Source organism: Uloborus diversus, chromosome 7 (assembly GCF_026930045.1).
Source record: "Uloborus diversus isolate 005 chromosome 7, Udiv.v.3.1, whole genome shotgun sequence".
Lineage (NCBI taxonomy): Eukaryota > Metazoa > Arthropoda > Arachnida > Araneae > Uloboridae > Uloborus > Uloborus diversus.
The window spans coordinates 59,712,941-59,724,872 of NC_072737.1; positions in this window are offsets into that span (position 1 = coordinate 59,712,941).

The window sequence follows — 11,932 nt, forward strand, 5'->3', positions numbered from 1 at the left end:
ATTTTTAACAAAACCACATGGAAAACTTTAATGAAATATTAAAACTTATTTTTTTTTTAAATAAAAAATCAAAAAGTTCCGGAAATTTTATCTCACAAAAGTCTTCGTACACTTTAAAAAATTTCTCTATATTATTGAATAATCTAACTTTTTATTAAGTTATTATTTAGCAGAATATCATTCGACATCCACAATAGCTTTTGAACGTCTGCGAATATATTTCAATGTCTTTCTTTTCTTTTTTTTTTTTGCGTAATTTTTGAATAAGTGTTCAACCGCACTTCAAGTCTAACTGTTTCTAGCTCTATTTTCGTTGCAAAGTCGTATTTTCGTAATCTAGCCTCCAGATATCTCTAAATATTTTACATTAGGTTCAAATCTGGAGATTGAGGGCATATTTTCGAAACTTTAGGACAATTTTCAAGGCACTAGACGCAAACGTTGAAAACCGTGTGCTTCTTATTGTTATCTTGATAAAAAAACAAAGTTGTTTCCGATACCCAAGTTTATGGCAAGAGTTTAGAATTGTTTTTTAAAATATTTAAATAAACATCATGAATCATTATTTCATCAAAAAATTTCAGACTACTAAGTCCTGATACTGATATGCACCCTCACACAAGAACACCTTCACTGTCTTGATTAACTGATCCAACTAAGTTCTTAAGATTAAATTCTTCATTTTTCTTCTATTTACAAATATACGAAAATTTATTTTCATCTGTAAGTAAGATGTTATTCCAAAATGTTTTGAGCTTACTTATCATTGATTTTGCGATGAAAAGCGTAAGTTTTCTGCTTTTCACACGAACAAGAAAATTTCTGCAGGAAGAGGTTCCATTTAATCCAGCTAATTAGAGAACTTGACGAACAATTTTGGGTGAAAATTGAATGTAAAATTTTTCTTTATATTCTGCAGAAACTTTTACAGCACTCAAATGTGTGTTTTTCATAATTTTTTTGAGAGTAAACTCCGATCACGCTTTGTCAACTTTGCCGGTTGACATTTTCTTACCTCATTTTCGATCCGATTCCTTTCTTTAAAGCATTTTATCAAGCACTTTACTATAGAATGATATAAATTGATTAATTTAGAGACATTTCAAGCCAATTTACCGCTACTGTGAGGAAAAAAAATCTATTCGAATGGTGTTCGTTGTTTTTTACGAACACCAGCCATTTTAAAATAATAAGCAGAATATTAGAGAATAAATAAACAAAAAATTAAAGCGAAATGACTTGATAGAGTCAACACAATGCAAAAATAATAAAAAAACGACATGTGATAATTTTAATCATGAATTTATTCGAAAATATTGCAGTGTACGATGACTTTTGTGATGTATTATTTCTCTGTCCCTTCGTTTTTTGACAAATTTCAAAAATAAAATCAGACAATATTTTGACAACACTGCTGGGTTTTATTTAGAATGGCATAAAAATGTGAAAAAAAAAATAGACTTCATAATCGAATTCATTTTCGCGTTATTTTGGTTTTACTACAAAATTTCAAGGTGTACGAACACTTTTGGGAGCCACTGTAGATAAATATCAACACAAACTAACAAAAGTTCATTTTCTATTGGATGTCTTCCGTGCCTAAATGATAGGATCTAACGCTCAAACATAAATCACAAACTTAATTAGCAAGACAACAGGCATTGTGCATTCTCGAGTGACCAATGTGAAGATTGATAGGTAAAGTTACGAATTCAATGTTAAAGCTGGAATGTTAGAGGCTAAATCATTATTCTAGTTAAAGGTCAGCTTTATCCGAGTTCTACCACATAACATTGTTTTATTTAATCATGTATTATTAAGGCGTAATTATTTAAAATACGAGAAGGTACAGACAAGACAACTCTTAACTGAATTATCTTAAACCCCAGCATGGTCAATATTTTCAATGTTTTTTCCTTTTTTACAATATGTTGATATTTGTAATGAAAATTGGTTTTTCGAAAAAGGATCGCTGATTTTTTTTCCCCACACACATAAAGAATACTGTTTGACCACGGATTGTATGTAATTTGGCAATAGGCCAAGTTAAGACGATTCCATCTGAATTAATCCAGGAAGGAGAAGGAAAAATAGCAAGGGATTTTCATTGCATGCGCATTTTATGTCACTAGTGCCTAATTTATTTATTACATTCTCTAAGATGAAAAAGAGAGGTAACAAACAGAGTTTCTATGTAAACAACAAAAAGAAAATAAAATGTTTTCATTTTCATCAGGAAATATAAAATTAAAATAGTAAGCTCAAAATTATGTTGTAAAAAATATATCAATTAATTTTTTCAGTAAGAATATGGATCGAATAGAGTTTAGATTTGAAAAATGATTGCCGTGAACGAATAATCATTTGTACAAAAGTGCGTCTGAATAATTAACAGGCAAATGCGCACATAGATAGCAAGCAAACTATCATCCCTCTAAACTAATAGATGTGTCCATTTCCGCCTATAAACCGGATATTAACCTTTCCATGCAGTCAGTTGTCAGACAGTAAAATGGACGTCGTTTAATTGAACCAGTGGTTCATTGAATCGACCGCTTAAAACAATCTAATTGCCAAAATCAGAACAAAATCCAGCTTTATTGAATTAATTGCTTTATTGAATTAGTTGCTTTATGGAATCAAAACCGTTTAGAACAAACATGATTCAAATAAGCGGCGACCACTGTATTTCTAAACATGTTACGCTAGTACAGTGGTCACCGTTTATTTGAATCACGTTTGTTCTAAACAGTTTTGATTAAATAAAACGGCAAATTCAATAAAGCTGGATTGTGTTCTCATTTTGGCAATTTGATTCATTAACGCAGTTGATTCAATTAACCACTGATTTAATTAAAAGGTGTCCACTGTATTAATTAAGAAAACACATTATTTCAATTACATTGTATTAATCAATATTCACTTTGCAGATTTTTTTTTCTTCTTGTTCTTTGCTTTAAATTCATACAAGAAACTAATGGATCCTTGAAAGGAATTCGAATTTTGAACTTAAATGGATTTACTAGATTAGTTCAATTTTGAACATTACTGGGAAATGTTTGTCTGCCTGAGTGTGTATGGTTGTATGTATGTGAAATATTTCTTAAGCAAAGCTAGCTCAAACCTTTTTGAGCTAACCAAATGAAAAGGTTGTAAAATCGAAACTGTTTTCTTGTTTTAATTAAGCCCCTATTAGAGTTATTTCATCGTCGGATTCAGTCATGAACGTAGAACCAATGTGACACATTAAAAAAACTAGAAATATTTTTATTTAAAGCTTCTTTGATACGGACTTGAGTTAGTAGTCGAGTTTGCTTTTAAAGAAATTAAAATTTGCACAAAATTCCTTTTAGCTCGTTCTCATCTATTTTTAACTTTCAATTACGGAGATCATAACAGCAAGAAACTGTAGTGCCATTCTTCTTGGAATGCAGTGTTGAAATTACTTTAAAAGCAAGGTTTTTTATTGACGTAATAGATAGTTCATTTGACGTCTCTAAGTTAGCTAAAACTGGAGCTATAACCTTTTTAGTATAAATACAGAGGCCTTGTCGTTAGGAAAATTTCAAATTCTTCACATTAATTGGCAGCTGTTTCGTTCTCGCTGACGATCAAAAAATACTCCTAAAAGCCTTACTTTTCCACAAAAGTAATAAAAAAAAGCATGACAGCATTCTTAACGCATCCTAAGCGTATTCGTAACTGTAAAAACCGCCAAAAAAATTTAATAATGAAATAAAAACTTTTAATTGAAAATAAATTTTAGGACAGTGGAAAGGTGTGTAAATCGATCTTTCTATAAATCAATATCCCCCTTTAAAACGTTTGAATAAAATGTTCCGATTCAAAAGACTAGCCTAGTAATAGATAATCATCGAGGACACCTCATTCCCACACTTCATTTTTTGATTTGAACCATTTTTTGTTCAATTTTGAACAGTTCAAAAAATTTTACTTTAGTGTATACGAGAAAACTCTGCTCTTGAATGGTTTTGCAGAAAAATGTAGAGGTTGATCGCAAAGGCGGATTTGCTTTAAATAATGTTTGCTGGAAAAAGCGACTAGTGAAAAACAAATGCAAACATTTTTTTTTTCATTTATTACTTTAAGGGCAATTTTAGAACAATTAAAAAACATGTACTATTAAAGCCTACAAAGGATTCTAAAAACAACACTGTGAAATTATATTTTACTAGCAGAGCATTGAGTATATTGCGAATGTTCTGAGTATACTTTTAAGAAACAGAGAAAAAAGTTATTAATAAATCTCATTTTTTTAGTTTACTAAATTTTAATATGTTATTCATTTTTTCAAGCAATCTATGTAGTTTTCTATGCTTAGCTATGTGGAAGAAATCAAATGGTTATGTAGCTTCAATTAAGATATGGTGTCTCAAAACCCCTAAGTTTCTAATTAACTTCTAGCATAGCTTATAAGGGTTAAAGACTCAATGATAAACTTAGCGTGCCTCTAATTTTCGAAATTGACTGCTTTCTATCTCCAGCAGTCATATATCAAACACCTTGCAATCAATTAGAATTTATTGGACCGGGAAATGAGATTGATAAAAGCCTTCGCTAGAAAGCGATAGAAATAAATCGATCCATCGTTTTGAAGAGGTATGCTTTTAAGAAAATATGCATAGGTAACATAATTAAAACTTTGCATAATATTCTTTAATCGAAACATAAAATCTTAACTTTTTCATTTTATTTTTACTCGAAATATAGATTCCAGATTTTTAAAAATTTTATATTATCGTCTAAAAAACTAACGTCTAATACTTTACGTCTAAGTACTATATCTAAATAGATTACAAATCAATTTTAATACGGAAAATTGGGGTAAGACGAAATTTTTTTAAACTACATTTTACATAAAATACTTAACATGGTTTTCATTTTGAATCATCTCTTTTATCAACAATATAGCACTTTCGTGACTGTAAAAAATATATTTCGCCTTTAAAGACCATGTTTGCCTTAAAAAACTAACAATTTGCAACGGTTTGCATTTCGGCATCTTATCCAGTTAAGATGACTCATTGTGGTAAATTATCATATCGAAAACTAATGCAACTGTTATTGAAAGAATTCTTTTTCATTAAAATGAAATACATTAGTGAAAATTTTACAAGTACATCCAAATAATGTTGCTTTTTAGTTCATTTTAATGTTCGTTTCCTTTTAAGCAATATTCCCACCTTTCCACCTAACAAATTTCAACTAACAAAAAATATTCTACACTAGCAATTGTAAAAGTCGCTAGCCAAGCTATTAATATTCATTGATAAATAAATGCGAATTGTGAAGTAGAACGTTGAGGCAATTAACATCAACATTAAATATATTTACATGTTTATGCTTTTATTCCTTCTTTGTCACTTTTAAAGATATAATTCTGTAAACAGAGGTGAATTTCACATCTTAATAATTCAAACTTTCGCATTTTTATTTTCTACATAAATAATACAATTTTTTTCCTCCTCTAAATATTGATGATTTTCTTCCATTGTGTAACATCTTATGCAATATAATAATTTATGTAAATATTGTAATGCAACGGAAAACATTTATGGGAGATCCCTGACATGTATTAAACCATACTTTTCTGATTAGAGGTTGCATAACTCCTTTTTTTCAGAAGTTGTTTTTTAATTCATTTTGCACGGGAGCCAGACTTAGTGAGGAACATTTTGACCCTGGTTATTAATAATTTAACCTTTAATATTATGTATTAATTTTAAATAACTATTCAATACTTGAGTTTTTCTTTCGTGTTATGTTTATAGGTGCAGTAATCTTATTAAATTACGAGTACAGTAATTAAAAATGCGACAAATTGTGACTAAAATCATCCCAAATGACTGTGCGGAAAATGGAACTGACGCAAGTAACAAAAGACAGTGTTTACTTGAATTTAGCACTTAGTAAGAAGAATGACTTGCAGAAATAGGTTGGTTCACTACGCTACTAAACTGCTGACAAAAACTCATTTCTGGTTATGCGCTGTGGCAGGGATTTAGTTGTTCAGTGCTCACATTGCTACTTTATACTTGATTTAAGTACACCAGGGAGTTCTCGTCAACGAAAACAGTCGAATTTTCCGTTGCGAATCACGAGTTGTTGATTCATTTCAAAATCAAGTGTGACTTAAAATGTATTGTGTATAGAAAGACGGATCATCCATTCAAAAACAGCGCATGTATTTATCTTCTTAAAAAATTGAGTTTTGATTAGTAAGTAGAAAATGCACTCACTCATACACCATAATTTTAAAATCCATGTGGGCAAATAGGTACTTTTAGCAAAGCAAGTTATAAAATAATCTAAACATTGATTTTACACAGTAACAGTTTTTAAGTTACAGTGAATCTGTTTTTATTTCAATACATCTCAAATAAAAAAAATCACAAAAATGTCAAATATTGTACAACTTAAAAACCAGAAAAAGTTGTGATATGTTTCCCTACATTAGCATCCTAAAATACAATAATACCTAAACATAAGTAAAAATAGGTTTATCACGTTCAAAATGTTTGAAAATATAATACAGTTCCATAATCATACATTGATCAGAATTGTATTTAAGCGTACCTCTACAGTCGATTATTTGAATATCGATAAGAAGAATATTCCGCTTAATGTAATAAATTTACAGTGTACCGAAACAACGTAATTTGTTATTTTGATTCCGGAGAATGATATAGCACATCTATTACAAATAATTTTTGGGGGCAAATTGGCTATTCTATTAACCAGGCTTGACTGTAGTTCCAAAAAACGTATTTTCTGAAACCGGGAAAACATGTAAATGCACCTGCAACAAAATGCATTCTTCATTTTAAAAATCTTTATGGTCCTTTTTCATCTTGCTGAGACATTTCCTGGAGTCCAGCTACCCTTTTCATTTGCCTTTTAATTGCTGTAGTTCCTTTGCTAGCTTTTTTATACACTATATCATCTTCTAGAATTTAACGAATATCTATTGCTTGTACAGGTATTTTTACCCAGTGTACTACTCAGTTTGTTCACACTGCTTCACTAAAACTATACGTACCATCATTGAAGCCTAATACAGCATCCATGGTCCCAATTTGAAAAGTTTGAAGTCCAACAAACATATTTTTTGACATTTTTCCCACGCACAGTAGTTGAAACTTATGTTGGGATTCTAAGTTCACCCATGCAAGTACTTTGATGAAAGATTCTCCAGATATAAATCTCTGAATACTTTTTAATTTTAAGCAACACACCTTCAGAAAGTGAATGATTATAAACATTTTTCTTTCGTAAGTAAGATTTTTAACCGACTTCAAAAATGAGGCGGTTATTAGTTCATACCGTATGCCTTTTTTTTAAATTTATTTATTTTTGTCACTCATAGCGTCTTAGTTAGTAAACCAATTTTGGTAACTCTTTTTTAATGGATAGGGGGACGTTTTAACATAAGTCCCATACCTTTCATTGACCATATTCGTTCTATGGAGAAAACTAACGAGCCAAAAACAGAAAAATTCATGAAATTTCCCTGTTAAATGACTAAATATGTAACCCTTTGTTACAAAAGTTCATTGAAGTACAACAATAATATTAATAGTTATCATAGTGAGAAATTCGAATAACGGCTTCTCTGAAACAAACATGAAGTTTATTCACTGCCATTGCTCCAGTTGCAGTACTGTTATCTAATGTGAAATATAGATAACAGGACTAAAGTAAGGATACTAGGATTTTTATCCTAGTAATTTTTCACAGCCCTAGTAAAGTGTATAGGGCTGTGAAATATAAGTTCGTTAGGGGATATTATTAATATTTCAATGGTTTTAGAAACGTGAATAGTATTTTGCTTTCTTTTTAAATGAAGGATCTTCATATGAAGTTTTATTTCTATAACACATTTGTACTAAAAAGAATGAAATAAAAATATTTTTGATTAAAAAAAAATAAAATTTCAAAATCGCAGCTTGAAATAGCTCTAAAAAGTAAAATATAATTTTATTCTTTAGCACAATACATATTACTGTTAAATATAATTTTTTAAGTCGGCAAAAAACGAATGGTTAAATAATGACTTAACTCAAATATGTTGTTATCAATGTAATGTATACGAATGCTCCTGGGTGCATGAAAATTTATATTTGTAATGTGAGTTTAACGGTATAAATGTATCGTTCTTAATTTTGAGTGGTTATTCAAAAATATAAACGAAATACCGGTTACTCATTTTATATACCATTTTTCGCCGACTGCAAAAATTATGTTCATAAGTTGTATAAATGCCGTTAAAAAAAATATATATATATTTTTTTTAAACTTTTTAGAGCAATGACCGGCTGCAGTTTTGAAGTCGGTTCTTTTTTTATTTTTTTTCATTAATACCTACACCAAGAGTCAAAGTCTGTTGGAAAAAAGCCATGTTGGATGGTTTTATCTAGTTAAAACTAAAAAGGTGAAATGGCCCAATTTGCTTTGGATGTCTTTTACATGTAACTAACCTTTTAACTGATTAGGTTATGCATTCCGTTATTCAACGTGTAACAATGTAACAGGAGCAATGGATATTCGAAAAAAGATAGACGTGTTTTCAAATGTCCAGAACTTAGCGTGAAAACAAGTGACGTCAAAGTAATATAAATAAACCTAAGGCTGACGCCACCTTTGGATGCGTAAATAAGCCTTCCAAATTTTGTTTATCTAATAAAAGTCATTTTTATACTGTCTTTTTACTTCCTTTTACAAAAAAGGAAGTATTGTATTCGCGAAAAAATTTTCACTCAAAAATCGGCCTTAATTTCCATTTTTCTCACCCCCGAATGAATGTTGAGTTTTTTTTCGACCCGATCACACGTGGATATATGTCTAGGAACCTACAGACACCCGAAACATCCATTTTGACGACCCCTGAGTTAATTACAACGAATCTCTCGTGACGTCTGTATGTGCGTATGTATGTGCGTATGTGCATAAGTGTGTATGTATGTCGCATAACTCAAAAACGGTATGTCCTAGAAAGTTGAAATTCGGTACGAAGATTCCTAGTAGGGCCTAGTTGTGCACCTTCCGTTTTGGTTGCATTCAAATGTCCTTAAGGGGGTCTTTTGCCCCTTTTTTTTGTTGGAAATCATTGTTAATTTCGATTTAAACTCAAGTGGTGTTATAATTTGTCGGACACTTGGCGATATATCGCCAGTTTTTTGGTCGCCAAGTTTTGTCGTTAACTTGGCGACAAATTTGGCGATGTATGTTTTTTTTTTTTTTAAATTATAAATTTGGGTACAATTTGGCCACTGTTGATGATATTTAGAGAGTAAACAATTGAATCACATTAAAAATGCCAATAATAGGGAAATGACATTGAATTAGAGTAAAAAGAAGTCATGTGATGCACACACATCAGCTCGTTTTATTCAAATGTAGAGGACATTTTTAAATTTTTGCATTGATGAAGAAAATTCATCAAAAAAATAAATAATAAATAAATAAACTACTTTAATTTTAATGTAATTACTTTTAAAAATATATCCTTATTTCAATTTTTTAACGTTACTACCCTTCTACGTGTGCACCTTTCGGTGTTCTAAAAGTATTCAGACGATTTATGCTTTCGTGGCAAGCGCTAGCACAGCTAGAATTTACCTTCTAAAGGTTAGGGCTTATCATAACAGTCCTTATATGGATATAAACTGTCATATTAGGATTTATAATATGGGTTTGAACCAAAGGTTCCAAAGAAGCTCTTGTGGCGTCCATGGAAGTTTTTTTTTTTTTTTTTCAGCTTTTGACATTTTCAGATTTCGACATTAACGTCTTCTCAATGACTTTAGTTAATAATGTAAAAGTGGGGAAATAACTTGATAAGAAAATGATCAAAATAAAAAAGGAATTCTACTGAAATCTGTAGGGTTTATTTATTTATTTATTTTTTAAATAAATTATTTTCAAACAATTCAAGACTTCATGAACACGAATACACTTAAAATACTTTTTGGTTTCATGAAGACCCGGTGTAAATTTGCATTGCTGTCATCTCACGAACCCCTAACCGCAAAACATTTATGATTTTAAAAATCAAACTTGATGCAATACTGTCCACACTGCAGTCTTGAACTGCAATAAATGGTATCGTAAAAAGAATTAAACTCGCACTAATTTGAAGTCCCAAGGGACCGGCTAAAACGTTCGAGTTATTGGTAGTTTGAGTTATGAGAAGTTTCCACAACAGTCTCTAGAGTTTTGAATCCGATGTAAACGTCGAGATAAAGGAGTTTTCGAATTATAAACTTCGAGTTATCGAGATTCGACTGCATTTTTCTTAATAAATTAGTATGGCATGTAGTTAAATTTAGCTTAAATTTGAACTACTTAACGTTGGTAAGATCATTATATTCATCATTTTCATTGACGAATTTCGAGATATATTTCAGATATTCTATTTTTTTGTTCAGTGCCCTATTAACATAATCATAATTGAACTGCTTAATTTATGGGGGAAAAGTTATAACCCCTCTGAGTATTCTTATTATTTGTGAAAAAGCACAAGATATATGTTTTTTATCTATGGGCATGACATTTATTGCCTTACCGGATAATTTAACTTTCAACCGTAACACTACAAAATTCAAGAGCAAAAAATGCATGATGTAGTTTTAAAAAAAAAAAAATAATTTTCCTTTTCGCTTAATATAGATGTGAGAAATTCTCAATTGTTTATGATTATCAAAAGGACTCTCTTAGACAATAAAATTTTTAAAAATACTTTTATACTCCCACAAGAACCAACCACGTTGATTGAGCGTGTTTTTAAAGAAAGGATCTGCTTTAAAATAGCAACTTTCGAAGGGCAAAATACCTGTTGCATTCAATTTCAAAGAAGTTTACTTTCTTTAAGTTATAATAATTTTTTAAATGTTAAAATTCTTCAGTCTGGTATTTATTGAAATTGTAAAACAAGGTGAACAGTACGTGCAAGTACGTTTTTTGAAAATGATGGGAATTTATAATTATTTTTCTATGTTTAGGACAACGAATGTTTCCCCGTCGTTTAATTAATAGCAAAATATTACTGTTTAAAAGTCGCATAATTTGTTAAGCTCGAGTAAAATCAAATTTTTGAAGGATGGGAAAAAATGTTTTTTTTTCTCTTTTGAATTTCAAAAGTCAATTTCTTCAAATTTTTGAGAAAATTCATCGGCGCATAAGATTTTTAAAAAAATAATAATGGAAACACATGAATAGCTTCAGTTTGCACTTTTTTCAAGTAACTCGTTTCAATTCAAAGAATAGGTAAATACAATATTGTATTATTAAAAATAGTTTAGAATTTTTGAAATTCATTTAGTTTAAATACAAAAGAATGACTGTTAAAATGTACAAAATAAAAATTTACTTAACTATGCTCTTGCCTATTTTTTTCTTTTCGATTGTAATAATATGAGTTATTATAACTCAGGGACAGTGCCAGAGGACTGGAAACTGGCTAACATTAAGCAGCTCTTCAAGAAATGGTATAAAGGTAATGCTGGTAATTATAGACCTGTAATACTGACTTCAGTGGTTTGTAAGATTTTCAAAACTTTGATAAAAATTAATATTATGAATTTCTTAGACCAATATTCTGTTGACTAGTTTGCAGTACAGGTTCAGGAAAGGTAAATTGTGTGCTACTAATTTATTGCATTTATACTACAGGGTTACCTTGGCTTTAGATAATAAAAGTGTGTGAATGTTGTTTATATTGATTTTCAAAAAGCTTTTGATAAGGTACCGCATGTTGTTCTTCTCAGCAAATTAGCTGATATAGGAATAGGAGGAAAAACTTTACTTTGGGTTAGAAATTGGCAGACTGGAAGGAAAAAAAGAGTAGCTGTGAAGGGAAATCATTCTAAATGGAGTGATGTTTTAAGCGGGGTTCCCCAGGGTTCAGTTTTAG